Source organism: Ctenopharyngodon idella, chromosome 7 (assembly GCF_019924925.1).
Source record: "Ctenopharyngodon idella isolate HZGC_01 chromosome 7, HZGC01, whole genome shotgun sequence".
Taxonomy (NCBI): Eukaryota; Metazoa; Chordata; class Actinopteri; order Cypriniformes; family Xenocyprididae; genus Ctenopharyngodon; species Ctenopharyngodon idella.
The window spans coordinates 35692067-35719111 of record NC_067226.1 but is presented as its reverse complement, the minus strand read 5'-3'; positions in this window follow the sequence as shown (position 1 = coordinate 35719111).

Sequence of the window (27045 nt, the reverse complement as noted above, 5' to 3'; positions counted from 1 at the left end):
TCTGGGACAAGCCACGTCCATCCAACAACCCAAAGGGCAGCGCGACGTGGGAGGCCAGCCGGCAACCCAGAAATGGCAGACATTTGACAATGGCCAGAACTTCAAGCCCCAACCGCCAAAGACAGAACGCCTCTCGACATGCACCGAACAAGCCCAAGTCCGAGCTCTCACAGGAACAGAACAGTGCAGCTATGTCTGAGTCTGCAGAGATCCTGAAGGCCCTAAAAGAGCTGATTCAGAAAAAGCCACGCAAGGAAGACAAGAAGGACAAGCCAGACTCCTTATGACTAGGAAGGGAGACCTACCCCCAACGTCTGCCCTGACAGCCCTCCGACAGAACCTCACACCCAAATCACTGCTGACCAGACACTGACCACAGAATCAGTTAGTGCATCACTAAGTGACCACGTCACCCAGTCACCTCAGCCGACGACTGCACATCCAGAGCAAACCAACCCACGTCATCACACCGACGACCAAGACTCCAAGTTACCAGAAAGTGCTGTTCTGGTTGTCTGCCTTCCTAACGAACCACATGACACCAGCCCCACTTGCTTACCGGTCAGCACCCAAGCCCCGGTACCAAGACTCCTGGGGAACCTTATCAAGAAGGGGGTGGCCCAAAAGCTGTACATAGCCATCACTGTGGAAAATGATGTGAGAATTGAAGCCCTCGAAGACACCGGAGCAGATCTCACTCTGATGTCAACTAACCTTTTTGAAAGACTCAGAGATAAAGCCAAGAGACAAAATCGGACTCTCAAACCACAAAGATGTGAGCTAAATGTGCAGTCGTACAGCCAAAATGAGGTCCAACTTGAACAAATAGCTCCCATTCATCTAACCTTCGGTCCAATGAGCTTGGTACACCCCGTATACATTTCACCAATGGACAAGGTTTCCCTTGCTCATTGGCAAAGACTTGCTAGATTACTTTGAGCCCTTATTGGACTTCAGACAGCTGGAAATTTGGGCTCAAGTACGAGAACCATTGCCCTTCCAGTCACCCAGGTCACCTGAGCCAGACTGTCAGGTCACAGAGGTCACGGGAAATCGTGCAGCTAACCGCGGGAACACCGTCTTAGCACCAGAGCAAAGTTCAAGTTCGCTACTCTGCACTCTTCAACTCACCACAGACTCTGACTCCTTCTACCCCAAGGTCATAGCAGACCTGCAGCTGAATGGTTTAACAACAACAACAGACATTGTTCTCGCACTGTGGGCAGACAACTCAGCCATCAGCCACACCCTTTTCGATGCAGGAGATTATTCGTTCCATGGAGGAAAAAGGTGTCATCCGCCCATGTAACAGCCCCCATCTGGCCCGTTCTCAAACCAAATGGCAAGTGGCCACAAATTTCCAACAATGATATAGCTGACATCCGAGCCTCTGACACCTCCATAAAAGCTGTATTAAACCACCTCTCAGAACCCTCCAACCACCCGATCACAGCATCTGATCCCACTGCGGCCCCTAGCCTCAAACAACTGCATGAGATCAAACACACGCTGCGTGTGGAAGACAACATTCTCTGGTATGTCCCTGATGACTTCACAGCGCCAAAGCTTGTAGTGCCACAGGGCCAAAAGGGGGTCGCGCTAATGTACGCCCATGACGCACCATGTGCCAGACACCATGGTACCAGAGCCGCTTACGAGACATTGAAACAAGTGGCATACTGGCTCGGCATGCAGCAAGATGTGGCAGAGGATGTCAGAGGATGTCTGGTTTGCTGTCAATTCCAACCGGAAAACCCAAATCACGGAGCTCCACTGCAACGCAGAGGAGTCACATTTCCATGGTCGGACCTCCAGAGAGACTGGGTGGGACCCCTGCCCAGATCAACAAGAGGTAACAAGTATTTCCTCACGGTTGTGTGCCAATTTACCAAGTGGGTAGAGTGTCTTCCAGCACCTAACGACACTGCCCAGACCCCTGCCTACCTCCTGATGAACCACATCTTCACCAGGTCCGGACTGCCAATTAGAGTCAAGTCCGACAGAGGCACTCACTTTACGGCCAATATCAAGCACATGCTCACCCAACTGGAGAAAATGACTGTCACACAAGCTGAATTAAGTGGACACAACCGACGCACCAAACGGTTCTTGGGAGCTTTGCTCGGAGCCGCCGCTGTCGTCAGGACCCTGTTTAATCTCGGCATGTCTAGTGTCAACGCAGTGATCCTAGCCACCATAAGACGGCATGTGGCTAAAATTCAGACTGAGATTCCACAGCTGAGAAAACAACTTGCAACACAGAGTAAAACCCTGCAAACCATCTGCAAATCCTTGAAAGGCATTGTGGTGGTTCTCAATACTCACAGTGTCCTGATGAACCAAACTGTGAACTCAATGAAGCAACTGTTTACCATCTTCCAAAATGACTTTGCCCAAAATCAGCTGGTCACAACTCTGACAGACATGCTGCGGGAGGTTAGCTCTTCCATGGACAGCTTGGCTATGGGTAGGATTCCCCCGTACCTTGTACCCCCAAGACTCATACAATCTGTGTTGGACTCTGCTACTAGCAGACCCACCAAGCCTCTTCCAAACCACCTCGCCTACTCTCTGGGTAGTGCCATCCTACTGCACGTCAACCCCGAGCAGAATGAGGTGGCCTTCCTCCTAAATCTACCCATCATTGAATCAGATAACATCTACAGACCCAAAGACATGGTCAATGTCAGGTTTTGGCAGGGTAACACCCATATCAAGATACACACCTCAGATATGGTAGTCTACCACGACAGCAACCCACAGCTGTACCTGGCTCCCAATTCGCGCAGGTGTATTTTGACCAAAGACATTCACTACCTTGGCCCTAACCAGCCTTTCCTCAGAGACAACACTGAAGGAATCTGCGGGTTGCCGCCCATGATCAGTGACACACGCTGCCCTGCCGAGGCCAAGCCTCGCACCCAAGTCATCGGAACACAAGCCGAGACTTTGGGCGATCGATGGCTCGTCAACACCCCCACTCGCACTGCCACCCTGACCTACGATCAGCACGACACTGCCACTCGTGTCAGCCTGCCCTACCAAAGTGTGTGGATCCAGGTACCCCCGGGTACCACCCTCCACCTCAACGATCTGGCATTGTACCATCTCTCCAGTGAAGAGTACCAGTCGAAACTGGAAATCCCACCCTTCTTCAGGAATCACAACCTCACCTTAGATCCAGAACCGGAACTGAGGATTGAGAAAGGGGGGTCCCAGCTAATCGACATTACCCCCAACGACACAGCCCTCCAAGCACTGTCCCAACTGCCCATCCCAACCAGCTCACCGATAATCCAGGCTTGGACTGCTACCAACATGGCCCTTTGCCCCTCCTCAGCAATTAAGTATACACTGATACTGGGCCTGGCTTTCATCCTATCCAAAGGGATCAAAGGGAGGTGAGAGTCCATGGACAGGTGCCTGCCTGCCCCTCCTCGAGGCTTCAAGAGGAGACAGAGGAGAGGAGGTGTCAAGCTGAAGAATATGCCAAGCCTCATCGAGATGGACCAAGGACAAGTAGTAACCACCTGCTGCTTGACCATCATGATCCATTTGCCATCCGACTTTTGTTACCGTCCAACGAAGTCCACACTGGAACTTCGTCGGCCGAAAGGGGGACTGTAGCGTCTGTGTAGGATCAGACGAGCAAGTCAACTATAAACTTCGTTAAAGTGTTACCTTCTTGATCTTTGGTTTGTAAATCTCACTTTGGCTCCAGCCTGGCTGACATTAACAGCTCACTTGACACATTTTATGGCCGTATCGATGGATCCCCGATTCTCTCCCTTGTGACTTCAAACGATCGTGGTCAACTCAGATCGAATTACTGCGAGCCATGCGGCCGCATTCCAGACATCGTCAAACTCCAATACACGTACGCGCACACACAGAGTAACATACCAGGACTTTCTTTAAGTCACATTCATTAAAATACGATTAAAATGTAATCCTGTAAGCCTGTATTCCAGTTTTAATCATGTATTTAATATTAAGTTACGACTATAGTTGTGTGAATTATATCTCAAACCTTTATATGCAAGTGTAAGACTGTATCTATGTCTTTATGTCTTTTGCATGTTTGGTCTTAAACGAATTCTCTCAGGATGCTTTAATTAACTATGCATGTTCTGTTACGATACCATGCATTAGTCTATGTCTAAGGTCTTTTGGAGTAAAAGTTACCAATTCTGAAACCATCAGAAAATTTTGCAAAGTGAGCCGCAAGACAAGACAAAGAGAACTTTCCCTCATAAAAATCCATGCTGGACATTGGCTGGTCAAGGAGGCGTTTTGGGCTTGTTTGTCTTTAAAAGAGACAACCACACGCACGTTCCCTTTGTCTCTCGATTGTCCCTCGCCATTTCACGCGCGTCTCTTCCGGACGTCTCGGCGACCGCGCTTCCATCACGCGCCCCCCCCTTTTCGGGACGACCATCTTTTTGGCAACAAGTTTCTTTTGTCAAGCCTTCTTCATCCGTCGCCCGAAGTCTTCACTCAAAACAGATTTTGAACAACTTAAGGGTGAGTAAAATGATGATAGAATTTTCATTTTTGGGTGAACTATCCCTTTAAAGCGTCTTTGGTGTTTCCATGGTTTCTACAAAATAAAACCGGAAACCTAGGGTAACGCGGATATGATGACATTGATAGCCAACGCACGGTCCGTGTTCTGGGTAAAATTCTTAATTTCTCTGGATTTAAACATCCTTGGAAACATTTGTGATAATGTAAGTACAACAAAATATACTGTATTGTTGTTGTAGTGTTTTTTTTTAATCCAAAAATCCTATATATTGTGCCTTTAACTGGTTGCATATGTCAGATTTATTGCATGACTCGCGCAGAGAAAAGCTGTTGCTATCAAACATTGTTTACTTAATCAACGCAGTCAGTGTAATGGTGAAGGGATAGATCAAATAGGCCAATTGACGGAAGGTTTGCGAAGAAATTTCATGCTCCATTGTAAAAGTATTTTTTAGTATTTTTAAAATACAAAAATACAGTAGTTTTTTTGATACATGGTGTGGCTGCTGTATTTTGTAGTTTATTTTGATACACCTAAAATTAAGGTATTTGGTATTTTATTTTAAAATACATTTTGATGTATTTTTGCCCAACCCTGGAAGTTAGCATAAATACAAAGCATTAAATTAAACTAGAGAAACAGCTACTTCAGGTCATGTAAGTTAAATAATTGTATCCACAATTCAGTCATTGCAAGGCAAAATTTTTACTTTCTTGCCTGAAAATCAGTTTGGTCATAAAATCTACAAATTTGCCCGCAGTTACATGCCACTTCTCCTGTGAGTTTAAAAAATAAGATGGGAGTGTATGATATTGATGACATTACCACAGCTCTTTTCTGACCTGTCAAACTTACAGTGTTACATCTAACCCCATTTTACAACACTCCCCGGTCTCCCCCATACTTAAAATTACACCCCCTGGAGCCTTGTGGATATTTTTTATGATGGATGCACTTTTTTGGACTTCAAAATCAGGAGCGCCATTCACTACCATTACAAAGCTTGGAAGAGCCAGGATATTTTATAATATAACTCAAATTGTGTTAGTCTGAAAGAAGACAGTCATATACACCTAGGATGGCTTGAGAGTGAGTGGGATAATTTTCTTTTTTTCAACTATCCCTTTAAACCAAACAAAACATAAAACTTTCAAAAACACTCAGCAATGTGATTATTTTACTATTTTACTGAGTAAATAGGCAGTTGGTTTAATCAGTGACATTATTAATAAATTCGCTACCCGGCGTCTTCTCGCCACCTTCTCTATCTGTTTCCTTTAGTGTTTTTACATGTAAAAAAGGCACAAAAAAAAAAAAAACATATTACATTGTCCAGTTTTCTCTCTGAATGATGATCTGAGTTACTACAGCAATTCCCGGTGGAGCATGAAAGACCTACAATGGCAACATTTTTCACAATCATGATAGAAAATCAAAACACTGCAAAACTGACTAGCACAGAGGTCTTCAACCCTGCTCCTGGGGACCCACTGTCCTGCAAAATTTATTTCCAACCTGCTTCAGCACACCTGCCTGTGATTTTCAAGCAATCCAGAAGAGCTTGATTAGCTGGTTCAGGTGTGTTTCATTAGGGTTGGAGCTAAACTCTGCAGGACAGTGGTTCCCCAGGAGCAGGGCTGAAGACCTCTGGACTAGAAGAAAGGCAGCGCAATCCTCCTAATATGGTGTCTAAACAAGACAGTTACCCAGAACTCAACACGGTGTGATGGAGGGTGCATGGCAAGAGAGAAAAGAAATGAAATGTTGCAGTGAGCCATTCTGAAAACTGTTTCTCAAATTCCAAGAACGCAAAGAAAACATTGAGAAATGGCCGGTCTCCTTGGACCCTTTTCACAGGTTCAGGGTTTGTCATCATTGTTGGGTAAACATCGGTGAATGAGAGACTACATTAAATATATTTTTTGTTCCCATTTGCTCAAATAGCAAAAGAAAAACTCCACAGTTGTGTTTTCACAACTTACAAAAAGAAGGGAAAAAAATAGAAAGAGGTAACAGCAGTCAGAAGAGAGAAAGATGTAAATTTTACCGTCACTCCCACAGCCGCTGAACACCCTTGCAGTAGCCTTAACTATTTTTTTGTAATTTGATGCAAAGGTGATTACATTTGTTATATATATATATATATATATATATATATATATAAAAATGGTAACACTTTGGAATACTGATCCTTAATTAATGAATAACTACACATGAACAAATGAGTAATGCATTAACACTTTGGTAACTACTATTAACTAACAAGAAACTCTGATTAATAAATTAGTAAGTAATAGTGCTCAGTTGAAGGTGGAAGTTCACTATTAGCTAATCAGTAACTACTATTTTTTTCATACCTCCCAGAGAACTACTAAGAACGTCTCCGGTTACTCACGTAACTGGCAACAACACCAGCGTAACAGCACATCACAAATGCACGAGAATTAATGGAAGACTCCAGAACAGAGATATCCAAAATCAACTCCCCGCGATCGAGAACAACTCGAGTGCATCCATTAAAACTGATAAACAACATGCCCCAAACGCCAACTGCCATCAGCGTGTTCAGCACAAAGAACGCTTATCGGACCTGGTTGAAACCACCTCGCTCGAGGGGGCGTGGCCAGGTGCGGACAAACAGCCAATCCAGAAAGGCTGCCCCCTCACTGCACAGACAGAACGAGCGGTGCGAGTGATGGGATTTCCAAGCTATAAAATCTAGCAAAAGTGTTTTGCGAAGACCAATCTGCCGCCTGACAAATATCCTTAATTGACATTCCTCTAGCCCAAGCCCATGAGGAAGCCACGCTCCTCGTAGAATGAGCGCGGACTCCGAAAGGACAGGTTTCACGTTTAGAAGCACATGCCAGCATAATCGTCTCCACAATCCAATGTGACAGCCGCTGTTTCAAAACCGGCAGCCCCTTAGTGTGGCCTCCGAAACAAACGAACAGCTGCTCCGACAGTCTAAAAGGACTGGACCTGTCTACATAGGTGTGCAGAGCGCAAACTGGGCATAAAGGATGATGGCCCAGTGATGGCCCAGAATCCTGAGGAGCAAACGCTTGCAGCGTTATAATGTGCGTTCTAAATGAAGGAGAAAACACTTTAGGTACATACCCACATCTGGGCTGCAGTCTGACCATACAGTCATCCTTACCGAATTCCATATTGCAGCGTCCATAGACAATGCATGTAAATCTCCTACTCTTTTACCACATGCTAGAGCGAGTGAAAACGCCGTCTTGAATGAGAACACTTTCAACTCCGCTGTGTGCAGTGATTCAAAGGGCGGCTCAGAAAGTGCACTAAGTACTAATGTCAGATCCCCGATCACCACCAAGTTCGGGAGAAAGGGATGCTGTTGACGGGCCCCCTCAGAAACCCTGCTGTCAAATGGTGTTTTCCTATCGAGCGACCGTCAATTGGTAAATGGAAAACCGAAATAGCAGCCACATACACTTATAAAGTAGATGGCATGTGCCCAGCATCCAACCAGTCTTGCAGGAATGTTAGAATGACAGATACAGCACAGCTGGCTGGGTCCACATTTCTCGCTCTACACCATAAAAGTGGGGCATTTCAGAGAATATAAGCGCCTGGTTGAAGGGGCTCTTGCTTCCGCGACTGTATCCAAGATTCGCTGAGATTAGGGATGGGCAGATCGACATGAAGTATCGATATATCGATACTGACGTTGAGTACTGAAAGTATCGAAACTCAAATTAAAATATCGATACCAAGGTGTGTTTTTTTTTACCAGTTATTTTGTTTATTTAACAAAAAATGTAATGCATACAATACTGTATGCATTGAATTGTACAAATAACCTATGTTAGCGAATAATTTATAGTAGAAGTGTTTTCCTGCTCATCTGAACCAAGGGTCAACCTCCCTCCATTTCTAATGAAGCCAATACGGAAGTGAATTAAACTGCAATTTATCGACTGGCCGATAGGGACAGGCTCCAAAAGAGAGCAGAATCTCATTGAGCCCCATGTTAAAATGGCAAACTTTACAGCAGAAAAAAACATGTTTACAGCTTGGTACAAATTGTAGTTTTGGTCTATACTGCTAATTTTGCCCTTCATGACAACTCTGAGGGGGGTGAATTTTTTTATAACTCATCCGTTTAAATTATAATAAGCCTTAAAGTTCTGCATAATTAAGGGCGTGGTCACTTGAGTGACAGGTAGATTGCCGCTGCTGTCTGTGAGCCGTCACTTACCTCAGCTAATTCCAGTCGCTGAATTTGCCAACTCTGCGTATTTGTGCTTTTTTCTGGATTATTTTATACAATTATAAAATAATATGGCTTGCTGCGTTAATCATCGAGACTCGAGACAGATTTGCGTCTGTGTACATGTGCTCGCATGCGGAAGATAAACAGAACACACGTTGTTGGATCGTGGCACTGGCTAAAAGTTTTGTTTGTGAGATTTACTACAATGACAATGGCGGGAGAATATTAAACTCTGACAGCACTGCTTGGATATTATAACTAAAACTGCTGCACTATTTAGAAAAAATATATTTTGGACGTGGGCTCATTTGTTTGTGAGATATATCAAAGTCCCTTTAAGTGTTATTCTATAGTCTTTAGATATATACGATCATATACAGTTTTACAATAAATGCTGTTCAGGTTGCAACATTTCTTGAAGAACAATGATGGAGAGCAGATCATTCAGAAGAAATGTGATGCAAACAATGGATAATATATCAATATTTCTTGGATTTAACGCTTTTGTGGACAAAAAGTACTGTTTTTTGTTTTGCATTGGACACTCATGGAAATTTTACCCAATTAAGTGCCACGGATTGGATTCATCTCACGATCGCTATTTCATTATAAAGGTATGGAGTCCCATTTGATTTTGCGTGTTGTTATTTGCACACCTGACACAAATTAATTACTGGTGTTGGAGCATCTATATCGTAAAAAAGACACAGTAGATTGACAGTAAATCTCAGTTCATCAGTTATCTTTATTAATATTTTAGATAGATAGATAGATAGATAGATCCTTTGCCTGCTAACATGATCATGTCGAGCTAGGCGGGTGTGGTTTCATTAACCAGTCACCTTGGTTCCAGCCACGTCCCGCCTCTTTGCCCATTTTCAGTTATCCGGGAGTGACATGCGGTGACACACTGCTAAGATCCGCTTCAAAAATGCTATTCAGAAATCTACGGGTGACGTCACGGACACTACGTCCATATTTTATTACAGTCTATGATCTGAACACGCAAATGCTGCAAGTCAGAACCAATCAATCACAGAGAGCGTTCGCTCACTGCCGACACTACATTCAAACAGGGCTGCGTTTAGTATCGTAAGAAACCATTTATGCTTTTGGGAAACGCAGCCCAGAACAATGTTTAACAGAAGACATAAAAATATAATATTATTATTATTAATTATTTCACAATAAACAAAATGAAATAATAGCCTACATAGTTTGTGCAATTACATTTATTTAAATTGAACGTTAAAAGTTATTAAAAGTTATATTGATGTTCTGTCAGAATACAAATGTTTCATTTTATGGGTGCAACAGCCTGTCACTGGCAGCCCCTTATGAAAACGAGCTAGGCATATAGTAGGCTTATTTGTAGATTTTCTATGGTTTACCAAGTAAACATTTTAACCATGTGTAAACAAAAATATAATCTAATAAACTACAATTAAGGCATATTGAATGTTAAAATGCCTTTCAAATATAATGTTAAGTGGGTATCAAAACCCATTTTACTCTTAGTAATTCAATAATTGAATAAATGTTAAAATCTATAAGTTCATATTAGAGCTATCGTATCGGTATCGGCGATATTGGCCTTGAAAGTATCGGTATTGTATCGAAAACAAAATAAGTGGTATCGCCCATCCCTACAAGTTGCCTCATGCATCGTGATTACAGAAAGATGGCTGAAAGTGCATTTTTCAAACTCTGGTGAAGTAGTGCGCCGTCATGACGTAGTATTTTGGCGCATGCGCATTAAACAAAGTTTATAGGCTATAATATGTGCATGATTTAATTTCTGTTCAAGTTGAAGTTTTTCTAATTCATTGTTGTAATTAGACTAAGTTTACAGAACTTATTCACCTAACTAAACTCATTCACCTAACTAAAAGTCAATCATTTTTACAATTTAGTCTGATTAAAATTAAATGTATTTTAACTGAATATGAATTCAAATTAATTTTGTTTAGATTTGTTAAACTTTTGCTTGTAATTAATGCAATTAAATATGTTTAATCGACTTAGAACAACATAATGATATTAAAAGTATTATATGTAAAGTACAGCACTATTGCAAAGCAATAGTGCTGTACTTTGTATTTGTGCTGTATCACAAATACAGCACAAATACAGCACTCCATAAATGACATTTTATGTTAAATATTATGTAGAAAACTGACACTAGTTGAGTTTAGAGCAGGAGCTGGTGATAAAAATTGTGTATTAATGCACACAGTATATATTAAAGATTAAGCACATTTAAAATACACTAACAAATTTCATTTTGGACAACACTTAAGTTGAAATTAAAAGAAATTATTTTTCATGTGCTTTAGTATATTAGTGTCACAGCAACCATCTGTTTCACCTTCCCCGGACTCCACTTCCCAGCATCCCTCTGGTTCCTCACCTGCACTCCATTTGCAATCACCGATCACCACCAGCTGCCACTCATTATGCACCACACAAAAGGCCCTTACACACTTCACTCGGTGTCTGGTCTCGTCAATGTGTAGCACAACGTTACACGTACCTGGGACTCCTTACCTGCCACTTACCTGTGTCTTCCAGATCCACCGTCGTTTCTTTGTCTGTTCTCCCATCAGCTTCGCTCCATACCTGCAAAGAGACATTAGCCATTACTTCTTCAGCTAAATGACTACGCCAATATTAGTATCTCTCTGTTTATCCCGAGGTTTACCGTAGTCTGCCAGATCCAGGCCGTATCCAGATGAGATGAAGAACCTGCGCCTAGACACGATGGCAATGCAGCCCTGAAGTGTCAATTAAACTATCCCCTGCGAAGGCCTCCTTTGCTTTCCTTTCCCTATGTATAGATAAAACAATATAAAAAATGATTCCAGTACGCATGGATCCGCGGAAACGACTAATATTTCTGTATTATGCGGACCAGACAAGTACAAACCCGATTCCAAAAAAGTTGGGACACTGTACAAATTGTGAATAAAAAAGGAATGCAATAATTTACAAATCTCATAAACTTATATTTTATTCACAATAGAATATAGATAACATATCAAATGTTGAAAGTGAGACATTTTGAAATGTCATGCCAAATATTGGCTCATTTTGGATTACATGAGAGCTACACATTCCAAAAAAATTGGAACAGGTAGCAATAAGAGGCCGGAAAAGTTAAATGTACATATAAGGAACAGCTGGAGGACCAGTTTGCAACTTATTAGGTCAATTGGCAACATGATTGGGTATAAAAAGAGCCTCTCAGAGTGGCAGTGTCTCTCAGAAGTCAAGATGGGCAGAGGATCACCAATTCCCCCAATGCTGCGGTGAAAAATAGTGGAGCAATATCAGAAAGGAGTTTAGAGAAAAATTGCAAAGAGTTTGAAGTTATCATCATCTACAGTGCATAATATCATCCAAAGATTCAGAGAATCTGGAACAATCTCTGTGCGTAAGGGTCAAGGCCGGAAAACCATACTGGATGCCCATGATCTTCGGGCCCTTAGACGGCACTGCATCACATACAGGAATGCTACTGTAATGGAAATCACAACATGGGCTCAGGAATACTTCCAGAAAACATTGTCGGTGAACACAATCCACCGTGCCATTCGCCGTTGCCGGCTAAAACTCTATAGGTCAAAAAAGAAGCCATATCTAAACATGATCCAGAAGCGCAGGCGTTTTCTCTGGGCCAAGGCTCATTTAAAATGGACTGTGGCAAAGTGGAAAACTGTTCTGTGGTCAGACAAATCAAAATTTGAAGTTCTTTTTGGAAAACTGGGACGCCATGTCATCCGGACTAAAGAGGACAAGGACAACCCAAGTTGTTATCAGCGCTCAGCTCAGAAGCCTGCATCTCTGATGGTATGGGGTTGCATGAGTGCGTGTGGCATGGGCAGCTTACACATTTGGAAAGGCACCATCAATGCTGAAAGGTATATCCAAGTTCTAGAACAACATATGCTCCCATCCAGACGTTGTCTCTTTCAGGGAAGACCTTGCATTTTCCAACATGACAATGCCAGACCACATACTGCATCAATTACATCATCATAGCTGCACAGAAGAAGGATCCGGGTACTGAAATGGCCAGCCTGCAGTCCAGATCTTTCACCCATAGAAAACATTTGGCGCATCATAAAGAGGAAGATGCGACAAAGAAGACCTAAGACAGTTGAGCAACTAGAAGCCTGTATTAGACAAGAATGGGACAACATTCCTATTCCTAAACTTGAGCAACTTGTCTCCTCAGTCCCCAGACGTTTGCAGACTGTTATAAAAAGAAGAGGGGATGCCACACAGTGGTAAACATGGCCTTGTCCCAACTTTTTTGAGATGTGTTGATGCCATGAAATTTAAAATCAACTTATTTTTCCCTTAAAATGATACATTTTCTCAGTTTAAACATTTGATATGTCATCTATGTTGTATTCTGAATAAAATATTGAAATTTGAAACTTCCACATCATTGCATTCCTTTTTTATTCACAATTTGGACAGTGTCCCAACTTTTTTGGAATCGGGTTTGTAGATGTCATCAGGCCAGGACTATTATCAAACATGTGAAGTTTGGAGCAGATCGGACATTGTATGCCTGAGTTACAACAACTTCCTGTTTCGTGGCGTTAATCGCATACATTAGCACTTAGCTAAGTGTTGCATGATTTAACATGTTTCTAGCATGTTTGGTACTTCGTGGCATATTGAAATGAGTTCCTGGGATTGAATTACAGTGTGAAGCATGCCATTTCTTGTTGCCAGCAGGTGGCGCTACGACTAACTGAATATTGTCATATAGATGTCTTTAGGCCAGGACTCTTATCACACATGTGAAGTTTGAGGCACATCAGACATAGTATGCCTGAGTTACAACAGCTTCCTCTTTCATGGCGAAACATCAGACTTTGTCAGGCTGCCACGGACACGCCCTCCAACGAAAACTCAAGATCTTTGATATTTATCATCACTAAGGTCTTAAGATTAGACTGACAACATATGATGTTGATCTGGTTAAATCTCTATGAGGAGTTAATCACAGTGTAAAACATGTCATTTCCTGTTGCCCACAGGTGGCGCTATGACTGTAACTGTATATTGTCATGAAGATGTCTTCAGGTCACTACTCTAATAAAACATGTGAAGTTTGGGGCGGATCCGACATTGTATACCCGAGTTACAAGAACTTCCTCTTTCATGGCGAAACATCGAACTTTGTCAGGCCACCACAGACACGCCCTTCAGTGAAAAATCTAGATCCTCGCAATTTAACGTCGCAAAGGCCTTTAGATTAGACTGACCAAATATGACATTGATCTGATTAAAGCTCTAGGAGGAGTTCGTTAAAGTACAACGTCTGGAAATGGCAAAAAATGGCAAGTTAATTCAAAATATCTGACTTCCTGTTCAGTTACAGATTTTGCTCCAAGAGACTTTTTTGTAGGTATTGGGCTGTTAAACGTGTGTACGGAATTGGTCTAGGAGGAGTTTAAAAAAGTGTGATTTTAAAGAAAATCAAAGTAGTGGAGACTTAGTTATGCTGACTATGGCAAAATTGGCATCAATGTTCTCAGCATGACCCACGGAATCTAATAAGACCAGTCTCATTACAATAGGCCACATTTATATAAAGCTATTAGCATTTTTTAAATATTTCGTTATAAAATTTGACCACAAGGAGGCGCTGTCTCAAAACCTATTGTGTACCTTCAGAGCATGATGCCGATGCCACATCCTGAGTTTCGTAATGATACATCAATGCATTCGTATAATATAGCATTTTTTTTATCATAATACTGTATTGTAGTTAATGTAAATTTCATGTTTTGTTCATGTTTTGTTTTGTTCATTTTTTTATGTGTCCTCATGGTGACCCCATACATGTGTGTATCAAATTTGGTGCAAATATCTCATTTCGTTTTGAAGTTATAGACATTTACATGTATGAGATCATAAAAAATGACCCATGGATGACTTTGTTTAGATTTTTTTGCCACTTCTTATCAAAACTTTGACATTTGGGCTACAACATATAGTTAACCAGCTTAGGTTCCATGTTTCCTACGGTGGTTTCGTCTCGATCGGACTAACGGTTTCGAAGATATTTGCAATCGTTTTTTAAGCGCTAAATCACTACGCCGCACAAACCGTTAGCCGAAACCTAGCATGTTTGGTATCTCGGCAAGGATTCAGGAGTCTAAGGATGTGACTCCCATGAAAATAAGCCAACGAGATCAAAAGTTATAAGCATATGAATAAAAAAATTCTCCACTAGGTGGCACTGGTCCAAAACTTCTCAGGCTCCTTCAGGTCATTGTGCTGATGACCCATACCGAGTTTTGTAATGATACACAAATGTGTTCGTAAAATACAGCATTTTACCACAACATTCAAAATGGCCGACGGCCAAAATGGCTGATATGGGAAAATTGGATATCATTCGACTCGGCATGATGCCCCGAATCCTAGGAGACCAACGTTATGATTTTTGGACAAACCCATCAGAAGTTATAAGCAAAAATAGCCATTTTTCATATCTCCAGACCAGTAGGTGGCGCTGCACCAAAACTCTGCATGATGCCCCAGGTCATGCTTGTGATGACATGTATCAAGTTTGGTAAGAATACGATAAAGCATTGTGGAGATATAACCTCAAGTCTGATTTCTCAAGCTTTTCGTCTAAGTCATTTGTGCCTTTTTTCGAGAACAGATGGATCTATCGAAAAGCTTTTAATACTTTTTGCAAGCATGGTCTGAAGATGATCTGTATCAATTTTTGTGAAAATCGGAGTAACGCCCTAGGAGGAGTTCGAAAAAGCAGGTTTTTCGCAAAATTCAACATAGCAGACAAACCATAAGTCGAAACCTAGCATGTTTGGTATCGTTGGACTCAGCAGGGATTCAGGAGTCTAAGGACATGACTCTTTTGAAAATAAGTTGACAACACCCATATTGATAAGCATTTGAATATTTGATTTTACCACTAGGTGGCGCTGGTCCGAAACTTCTCAGGCTCCTTTGGGGCATTGTGCTGATGACCCATACCGAGTTTCGTAACGATATGCTAATGCGTTCGTAAAATACAGCATTTTAGCACAAAATTCAAAATGGCTGACAGCCAAAATGGCTGATATGGTAAAATTGGACATCATTCAACTCGGCATGATGCCCCGAATCCAACAAGACCAAAAACAAGACCAACAAACCCATCAGAAGTTACAAGCAAAAAAAGCCATTTTTCGTATCTCCGAACCAGTAGGTGGCGCTGCTCCGAAACGCTCCATGTTGCCTCAGGTCATGCTTGTGATGACATGTACCAAGTTTGGTCTGAATATGATAAAGCATTGCGGAGATATAACCTTGAGTCCAATTTGGAGTGCTCTACGTTAAATTTATTTGCGTGTTTTTCAAGAACGGTTGGGTTAATCAAAAAGCTTTTAATAACTTTTTGTCGGCATGGTCTGAAGATGATCTGGTTCAATTTTCGTGAAAATCGGAGTAACGGCCTAGGAGGAGCTTGAAAAAGTAGGAAAATGACGTCATAGGGTGCATTTGATTCGTCTTGAGGCACGGAATCAGAGGAAAAAGAATTTTGTTTCTAACCCTTACAGTTCAAAAGTTATTAACATAAACATGAGTGCAACTTTAGACAGCTGGTGGCGCTAAAGGGATTGAGTTAGAGACTCCAAATTTGCTAAGGACAAAGATAAAACTGTCCTCTAACTGTGTGCCAAATTTCATAACTTTCTTCCAAGTGGTTCTATGGGCTGCCATAGACTTCCAGAGCGGAAGAAGAATAATAATAATAAAAAAAAGAACGCCAACAGATACAATAGGTGCTTGGCCCCTAATAATAATAATAATAAGAAGAAGAAGAAATCTAACGATTTCAATAGGTGCCTCCGCACCTTCGGTGCTTGGCCCCTAAAAAGAACGCCAACAGATACAATAGGTGCCTAAGCACCTTCGGTGCTTGGCCCCTAAAAAGTGACTTGCCTACTGGCCAGCTTTTCTTGCAGGTACAGGGGATAGGCAAAAATTTCACCCCTGTACATATTTAAGCAGCACACCGTGCTGACATACCGCAAGCTCCAATCTCTCTTCGTCTACCTTGCTGGCACCACTCCCCTCCACAAACACCTCTCCCACTGACTTACAATATGGATAATGGTCAATGAAAACAAGGCTCTTCTAAACAAACTCTTCAGTAATAGTTTTAATTATCATCATCTACACTTTTACATGTTTGGTTGTACTGTGAATGTGGTCCACAAATCTTGTCACATCTTCATCCTTGGCTATAAAGACGCCTTCAAAGATGGCCTGTTCCTCAGATCTAAAAAAACAAAACAAAAAAAACAACAACAACAAAGGTACAGAACAATTTATGATAACTTATTAGAGTTCAGTCACAGGGTATATACAGAACTTCTTAAGTTGAATTTAATACCTTTTACTACTACCTTCAAAATATTTTTTAATACCAGCGCGACTTCAAGCTGCAACTGTAGTGGCGTAAATGAAATATCTTTCCAAATGGAATAACATATTGCATCACAATGTAACGAGGTCATTATAACTTAACATCAACACTGGACTCAAAAACTGCCCACAGATATAAGAATAGAAATAAAGACAGAAGAGGAAGGAGACATCTTCTTCATAGATCATTAGTCAGTAAGTCTGATGTGTGAGCAATCTAAAAAAGAGGTGGCCGTGAAGTAAGCACAGGTGTAAATTAAGCTGATACATTTAAGTAAAGCAGAGGGATTAATCAAGATGTCACAATGGGCCTTAGTCCATAGTTTTTAATCGATGTCAAAAAGTAACAATTGCATAACAATGTTGGACATTTGAATGAACAGCTACGCATCAAAATTTGAACCAAATTTCCAAGTGGTTCAATTTGGGCCTTGAAAAATAAAAAGAGGAAGCAACCAGATAATAATAAAGTGCAACTTTACACTGTAATTATATAAGTATGTGACAGATTTCACTGCCTGTAACATTGGGCCTATGTTTACCAGTCATTGGCATGTCTACTCATTTGGCCCTTAGTAGAATAAAGTGCCTTATTAATAAAGTGCAGAATATCTCGTTAACTATGTGCCATACACCAATCGGTTCTCTGCAATCACACTTCCCTATACAACCTCCACTTTAGGCTACAACGTAAATCCCCCTTTGAAATGCTGGATATAACAATTGACAAATAACGATCAAACTAACTTACGCAACTTACGAAAGAATGGTGTTTAGTTGCTAGGTCTAAACACCACAGCACCTCAGCTCGCAATGTAGCGGTGGTGATGGGGCATAGCGTCTGCTGTCTGACGTCTGTCACACACCTGTTGACGATACTGCTAGGACTACTGCTAGCAGTGGTTTGCTAGGTTATATTAATCGTCTTCTTGCAGACATGGCAATAAGCCTCGCGGCCTAAGCCAGTCTTTAAATCTTGAGTCCTCCAGCCAGAGGTCCGAAAACTTGCATTTCCCCATGTTTTAATTACTGAACGGAAGCGAGCTCGCGTACATGTTTGGCAGCAAGCCAGCCGGGTACCCAGTTTGTTTCAACGCGTGCGCGAACGAACACCACCTCACATGATATCGCTCAGGTCCTACTCTCAACATATAAATAAATCCACGCAAACTTTAGAAGAAAGGCCTGCACTTAACACAAATTGAAAATTTATCTAAAAAAAAAAATTGGGCTTGAAAATTTAATACCTCGTCAGATGCCGTTTAATACTTTTTAATGCCCTTAATTTTGGCTAATTTTATTTACTACCTTTTACAACCCCGCAGACACCCTGAGTCAGTACTGAAATGTAAAAAATGTAATGCTTTGAGCGCTGTTGAGCTAATTCGTAAACACCTGTAATTGGCCATTGTGTTCACGCACTCATTGGATATGTCTGTGAATGCCTTCAATGATCAGCGCTCAAAGCGTCACATTTTTATAATTTCAGTACCGAAGTCAGTACTTTCGAAAACTCTATAACTTATAATCTAAGATTACTTGATGCACACTAAAGAGCCATGTTCTCTTATTAATATGTAAGAACACTGTGACACACCGTTTGAAGTACCTAGCAGCATTCTTGAAACGGTAATGCTTGCGGTTTCCATCTATGGAAACGGCAAGCATATTTGGGGTGCATGCAGGGGAGATGAAGGGCTCTTCCTTACACATACTGTCCACCTCAAATCGCATAGCCTCCCACTCAAAAAAAAACTTTTCTGAAAACTGTCTGCTGAGATCTTGCCAGTCTATTAAAAATAAAGAAACCAACAGCTAATAATGTACAACAAATAAATTAGCATCAAACAGCTTTTTAACCCACAATTCAAATACATTAACAATACTGCAGGATAAATAAATTCAATACTCACACGACCAAAGCGGACAGTTCGCTGATCCAGCATTCTTAAAAATGCTTGGCAGGACAATCCTGGTGCCGCCATCTTCATTTCTTCAAATTAAAAAAATATATCTGTTGCATAAATTGTGGCAAATTGAAGAGTTGCAGGCCAGTAGTCACTTCTGTTTAGGTCGGCCACTGCAGCAGTCCAAGTGGCTTGGCATGCCTCACAAATTAACTCGGGCATGCCTAGATCATGTCGTCCTGGAAAAATCAAAAACACATTTACTGTAATGCAAACCTTTGCTGGGTCAATCAGGGTTTGGGTTCTTCATACAATTTATACATTACTTTGCATACTTCATACATTTCTAAAAATCTAGATACAAAATCTATGCCAAACTTGTTGGGAGTCGAGTATGGACAGATATTTATTTTTAAGATGCTTCTCAAACAGGACAAAATAAAGTTCTTCACATTCTTACCATTTATTGTGACCACAGCAAGTCTTTCCTGGACTGACCCTCAATGACTCTGGTGAACAACCACAGATTTTGTCAGGTATTTCCACAGGTACAAGCCGCACTGAAAAAGATCATACAGTACATGTGAATTAACATCATTTGTATTGACTGAGTAATATAAGATTGTAATGGATCAATGTTATTGAAGCACATTGCTGAAAAAGAACACAAGATATGCTCAAAAAGCTGACTGACACGGAGTATCCACGTAAATTCAAGATCAAACAAAAAGAGAAATAAGGCATAATTTAAATAATAAAACTTATGAGCTTAACTATTCTGAAAATGAGATATGTTGTACATGCACAAACCAGAACTTACCACAATAGGAAAGAGCCTTATCCACCATGACAGTTGTTGGAGGCAATGGCTGGAAGAATACAGCAGTCATGGCATCTCTATTGTGGAGGATATATTTGGTGTGCATGCTGATGTCACATTCAGCACAGAAGAAGGGGCGTGGTCGACAGTCACAACACCGGAAAACTGCTGGACTGCTCCTACACTGTTGGCAGATGTGTGTTGCCACACTTTCTTGTGCTGCAGCCGTGTTTACCAGACGAGGTCTCTCTGCCCTCCACCTCTCTGAAAAGAGACTTTGACGTGTGCTCCAGTTCGAGGATGCCAGAAGAGGATCTCTTGGGGTTCCAAGAGGTGATGCCTCATCACCTGAGGAATCACTCAGTGAGTGCAGGAGATCTTGTAGAAAACACTCTGTTAAAATAGTATGGAGTTTTCAGAAACAATAGCAAATTTTAAAATACAACCATTTATTTGCATTCTAACCCACTGTCAGATATAAATGGAAACAATAAAAAAGCTTTACAATGAAGTACACACCAACAGTCTCTGGACCAAAGGCCACCTCACAGTTAGTGTCAGGAGCATTGAAGGGAGGATCAGTGTTCTGAATGTGATCAGCTGTAGAGGATAAAAACAACACAAATCAACATTTATATATATACCATTCAAATTTCCAACTGAAATTACCAGCCTGAAATGGCACAAGCTTACTGTTTAAAGGGATAGTTCACCAAAAAATTAAAATTCTGTCATCATTTACTCACCCTTAAATAGTTGCAAACAGTTGGTAGACCCCACTGACTTCCATAGTATTTATTTCTCCATATTTCTTCATTTATTTGTCCCACAACTGTTTGGTTACAAACATTCTTCAAAATATTTTCCTTTCTGTTTAGCAGACCAAAGAAATTAATACAGGTTTGGAACAATCTGAGGGTGAATAAATGATAAATGACAAAATTTTAAATTCTAACGTGAACTATCCCTTTAACATACAGCTAGAGAGAAAGACTAGTATGTTTTTTATTTCCCAAACCCTAATGTGGACAGTCCAATTACTGTCGGTTAGCTGCCTATAAGGTGTCATATAGATGATAACAGCATATAGGAATGCTTATATAAAAGCAGATTAAAATGAAACAAGCTGGCTGGCCATTGACAACACACTCAGAAGAACAAATGGTTTCAAACACAGTCTTGCCAAGACCAATAACTTGCAAGCGATTTAGTATGATGGTAACCAGGCTAGCACATTTTACTGCAGTGCATAACCATAATATTGACAAGATTTCCTGAAAATGTCATTACAGCCCACAAATAAACAATTTTTATGTGCTAATTTTGTAGTTCATACTGCTTTACAAAAATATGTAATAGTAGCATTAATGTGCCTCTTTCACTTAATTTCTCACTTTCACTTAAGACTAGTGACATCTTTAATAAATCTACTTTTTATGTCAAAAATCAAATGATTGGCTCTGGTTTGATTGTTTCCCTGACATATCAAGCTAAACATGTATTCCTTCATTTCCTTTATTGCTTTATTACAATCTTAAGTGCCTAAACAATGTGATTTCTCTTTGCTCTGTTTCGTCAACAAAAATAGTTCCAAACAAAGCCACAGCAGAGCTCACTGTAAAAATTACACGAATCAGTCAATAACTTCACTTATTATTACATAAATTATACACATGGATTGTTTTATTTCATAGTGAGAAATTGTTTATTTGTATTGTTCATTATAGATAATATTTAGGCGTTTATTATAAAATTATTTGTGGATTTTAAACAATTAAGGGGCAGGAAAACAAACCAATCTGGCAACACTGTTTTTATCTGACCATTTATAATGTTGGCTAAAGTGGCTTAATAGTTTTGAGCTAATGTAATATAGGTAACTGGAAACACATCAGTACTAAAAATCTTGTATTCCCCATAATTGTACCTTCATGATTATATGCGAAAAAAATTAACTTGAATTTAATTAGCTAACTTTGCTAGCCTACAGCACATTTGGTGCAGCAAGTTATTTTTATATATATAAAAAGTTTTCTATCATTTACCGTCCTAATAAATTGTTACCTTACACTTCTAAAGGTTCTAAACACAACTTCTTGTCCTGATTCAACAGTTTTTGTTGCGTAAATTTAAGAATAGTCTCCATCTCTATTAATTAACTTTTCTACTTACGAGTGGAAAATCGCAGTGGACCTTGGGATCGCGATCGCGCCATACAATGACGTCAGCGTTATTAATTTAGAGAATTTTTAATAAATAAATGAACAAGACATTGATTAATCGAACACAATCGTAGCATATATACATATTTATCAATACCAGACTCCTATAAAAATACATTATCCAGCATGCATCACCTCTAATTAGTCACTTACCCTATGACCAGAAAACGCTTAAACTGCTTACTTACACGCACCGTGGAGCGTTGTTAAACTCACCTCTGAATGCTGTTTTACCTGCAGTTGAGCGCTGTTTTGGTCAAACTCACCTCTGAATGCTGTTTTACCTGCAGTTGAGCGTTGTTTAACTCAACGCTGGATGCTGTTGCACACCAGGATGACCGTTGTTAAACTCACCGCTGAATGCTGTTGTCTGTGAACGCTCCCCCTTTTTCTCAGAGGGCACTTTGATATCAGACTGCGAGGGATTTCTTAACATTAAAAAACAGTTGGGTGGCCAGATAAAGATGATATGGGGGCCGCCATATGACCAGCCTCGGCATTTATTGTAGCCTATTCCTATCTATTCTTATTTATTGTAGTGTCGACCCATCCACAGCAGACAACGGGCTGCGATGTACTTACCCAAGACGTCAAAATTTCAACGCCGCAGGCTCCTGTTCAGGGTTCGATCAGGGGCGGAGCTAGGGGTGGGCTAAGGGGGCTGGAGCCCCTAATGTTTTTCCAAAAGCCCCGAATCTTTCAGGTTTGGGGTTTCTTAACAGTGCTGTCAAAATATAATTTTTCTAAACATATCTCGCTATCAAAATATGTTAAACAGTTCGATATCGCTTTTCTGCAGTATCCATACAGCGTTATCGGTAGCGCTTTCTCTCTCTTCTCTCCGACAGCGAGTTCACGCACACCGCAATTGTACAGAGCCACGCCCGCTGTCACTCACTCAGAGCAGCGGCAGGCCTCAAGACTCTCGTTCGGTCCGGTTGAAGGGTTTTTGTTATGATATAACAACTGATACGATAACTTTAGCACATTTGTCAGCTAAACATTCATTCAGTGTTTCCCATTAATGACCCTGTGCCGCCGCCACTGTTTCACCTAAAATTTCAAACAGCCTAAATGGTCTCTAACGTTGTATTTTGCCAACGAACTAAAATCCAAACGGTGATATGGCTTTGTGCCTTTATAAAACAGCAAAATACTGTGATTAAGTATATATAGAGTGTGTTTGTGCCGCGTGTTTTTAAATAGAAGTGTGCACTTTGCTCACGCGATCAGCTGGTGATCTGGTGATCAAAATAAAAGCGCAAGTGTTTATCTTAGAAATTAGTACAAAAGTATTGTAATTTCCCTATACTGTTGTGTAAAGTAACTAGGCCTACTTATAAAAATTCTCATTTATTTATTTACAGTGCATTTGTTACAATATATGGATATTACTGTCATATGACTAATTATATAGGCCTAAATCATTATTATATTGTTATATTATTGTAATAATTGTTTGGCATCCTAAAACACAATGTAGACTGAGACTCTATATCACAACTAAAAATATGTTTGAACCCTCTTTCATGTCCAGGTACAATGCTGTTTCTTTGTTTAATTTGCACACTGTACATGGGTTGAAGCTCTCAGTTTTAGGCTCTCAAAGTGCACCAGATTGATGCATTTAACCTTAAAATGTACAAAATTTTCTTGCCCCCGGACTCCCCTAGAGGAGGTACACCCTAGTTTTACAAATTCCAGTGGGAAATAATGTACTTTTTAGGAAGTTTACTTAAGCATACTACAGCTCCTTTCATGTCAGTAAAGCTGTTAACAGAAAATTAAAATGCCATTGGACAAAATGGATTTGGGCTAAGCCCCGAATGTTTACAATGTCTGGCTCCGCCCCTGGGTTCGATAGAAGTCTATCGGACTGCCCTGCACGTTGAAAAATGACGCCAAGGGAGTACCCAGTGCATTAAAATGTGACGCCAAGGGGTCCTGACCAAGCGTCCACACGTGACGAGTTGGGAGTGAGAACGTGTTGATTGAATCACTGCTGCTAGTTGAAACGATGCTGATGCGGAGGAAAAAAACGCTTTCAATTCATGGAAATTTCGCTGCTATTTTGTTTTCAAAGAAGAAAATGCAAACAACATGGTTGTAGAGTGCAAACTCTGCCTTCCAGCTACGAAAACACTTTCTTCATCAAAGGACTAAAAAAGTAATCTGTAATACCATACTGTAGCCACTAGATGTCTGTATAGCCCTTTACACACACACACACACACACACACACATATATATATATATATATATATATATATATTCAGGACTGTGTATTCCCAAGTTGTGGAAATGGGACATGATTGCTGAGTTTTAATAGGTTTTAAAAGTTACCAAAATGCTAAACATTAAAATTAAAGCAGAACAAACATGAACAGAAATGTTTGATCCAAGCTTGTTCAGTTTGGTTATGATCTGATTGTCACTTTTATATTTTTAAGCTCTAAGCAACAACAACGATAATAATATTGCAATAGATAATTTATCAGATTTTTTAAATATTTTTATTGCTGAGACCCGTTCAAAAGTATGGATGTGTAACATATAAAATTTGCAGAAATTGAGAAGAAATAATTCAAATTAAATTTAAAAATGCCATTTATTTACAGTAAAGTTGACCCCCTATTTTTTCTGTCCTAAGAATCCTCGATCATGAACTTTATATACATGCCTTACTCTGGTGTTACTTCTGCCATAGAGTATTGTATATGTGACCTAATGGACATATTTCTCACAAATTAGCCCTCAATCATGAATTTTCTATACATACTCATTGACTTGATGTTACATCAGCCAAACAGCAGTCCATATTGGACCTACTAGTTCTGGCCAAAGAGTATTCAGTATTGAATTGTATACTCTTTGACGCCTTCTGATATCACATCAGCCAAACAGTAGTCCATATTTGAACTAATGAACATATTTCTGGCAAAAGAGCACTTGATCTTGAACTTTCTATACATACTCATTGACTCCTTCTTCTACTTCTGTAACTTCAGCCGTACAGAAGTCCATATTAGACCAACTAAACATATTTCTGACAAATTAGTCCTCAATCATGAACTTTCTATACATACTCATTGACTTTATCTGATGTTACACCAGCCAGACAGTAGTCCATATTTGACCTTCTGAACATATTTCTGGCCAAAGAGTACTCGAGCATGAATTTTTTATACAAACTCATTGCCTCACTCTGATGTTACTTCAGCCATATATGAGCCCATGTTTGACCTACTGAACATATTTCTGGCAAATTAGTCCTCGATCATGAACTTTTTATACAAACTCATTGACTCCTTGTATGTTAGCTATAGAGTATTGCATATTTGACCTTAATGAACATATTTCTAGCAAATTAGTACTCGATCTTGAACTTTCAATACATACTCATTGACTCACTCTGATGTTACTTCAGCCATATATGAAGACATTTTTGACCTACTGAAAAAATTTCTGGCAAATTAGTCCTTGATGATGAACTTTCTATACAGACTCATTGACTTCTTCTGATGTTACATAAGACATATAGTTGTCCATGTTTGACCCAATTAACATATTTCTGGCCAAAGAGTACTCGATATTGAACTTTTTATATATTACTATTGACTTCTTCTGATGTTACGTCACCCATACAGAAGTCCATATTAAACCCACTAAACATATTTATGGCAAAGCAGTCCTCGATCATGAACTTTCTATACTGACTCATTGACTCCTTCTGATGTTACATCAGACAGACAGTAGTCCATATTTGACCTAATCAACATATTTCTGGCCCAAGAGTACTTGATCTTGAACTTTTTATACGTACTCATTGACTCCTTCTTACTTTATTTTAGCCGTACAGCAGTCCGTATAGAACTACTTAATTTTTTTATGTCCCATAAGTCCTTGATCATGAACTTTCTATACAGACTCATTGACTCCTTCTGATGTTAAATCAGACAGACCGTAGTCCATATTGGACCTAAAGGACATATTTCTGGCTCAAGAGCACTTGATCTTGAACTTTCTATACTTTCCATATTGAACCTTCTTAAAAAAAATTTAATTTAAGAGTCCTCGATCATGAATTTTCTATACACTTTTGCATGGCTGATGTAACATCAGAATTAGTATGATTTGAAAGTTCAGAAATATGTTCAGTAGATCAATTTTGAACTACTGTCTGGCCGATGTAACATCTGATGGAGTCTATGAGAGTGTATAGTAAGTTCATGTTCAGGGACTCTGGCCAGAAATATTTTCAGTTGTCTGATGTAACATCTGAAGGAGTTATTGATCATGTATTTTAAGTTCATGTTCAGGGACTCTTTGGTCATAAATAATTTCAGTTGTTCAAATACGGACTTCGATATGGCTGATGTCAAATCAGAAGTAGTCTATGAGTACAAACATTTCAATATTGAGTACTCTTGGGCCAGAAATATGTTCACTTATTCAAATATGGACTTCTGTCTGGCTGATGTAACAACCGAAGGAGTCATTGAATATGTATAGAGAGTTCAAGATCGAGTACTCTTTGGCCGGAAATATGTTCAGTGGGTCAAATATGAACTTCTAAATAGCTAATGTAACATAAGAAAGAGGCAATGAGTATATATAGAATGTTCATGATCGAGGACTCTTGGGCCAGAAACATGTTCAGTAGGTCCAATATGGACTACTGTCTGTCTGATGTAACATCAGAAGGAGTCAATAAGTGTGTATAGAAAGTTCAAGATCAAGTACTCTTTGGCCAGAAATATGTTCAGTGGGTCAAATATGGGCTATTATCTAGTTGATGTACCATCAGAAGTAGTCAATAAGTAGGTATAGAAAGTTCAAGATCAAGAATTTGTTCCAGAAAA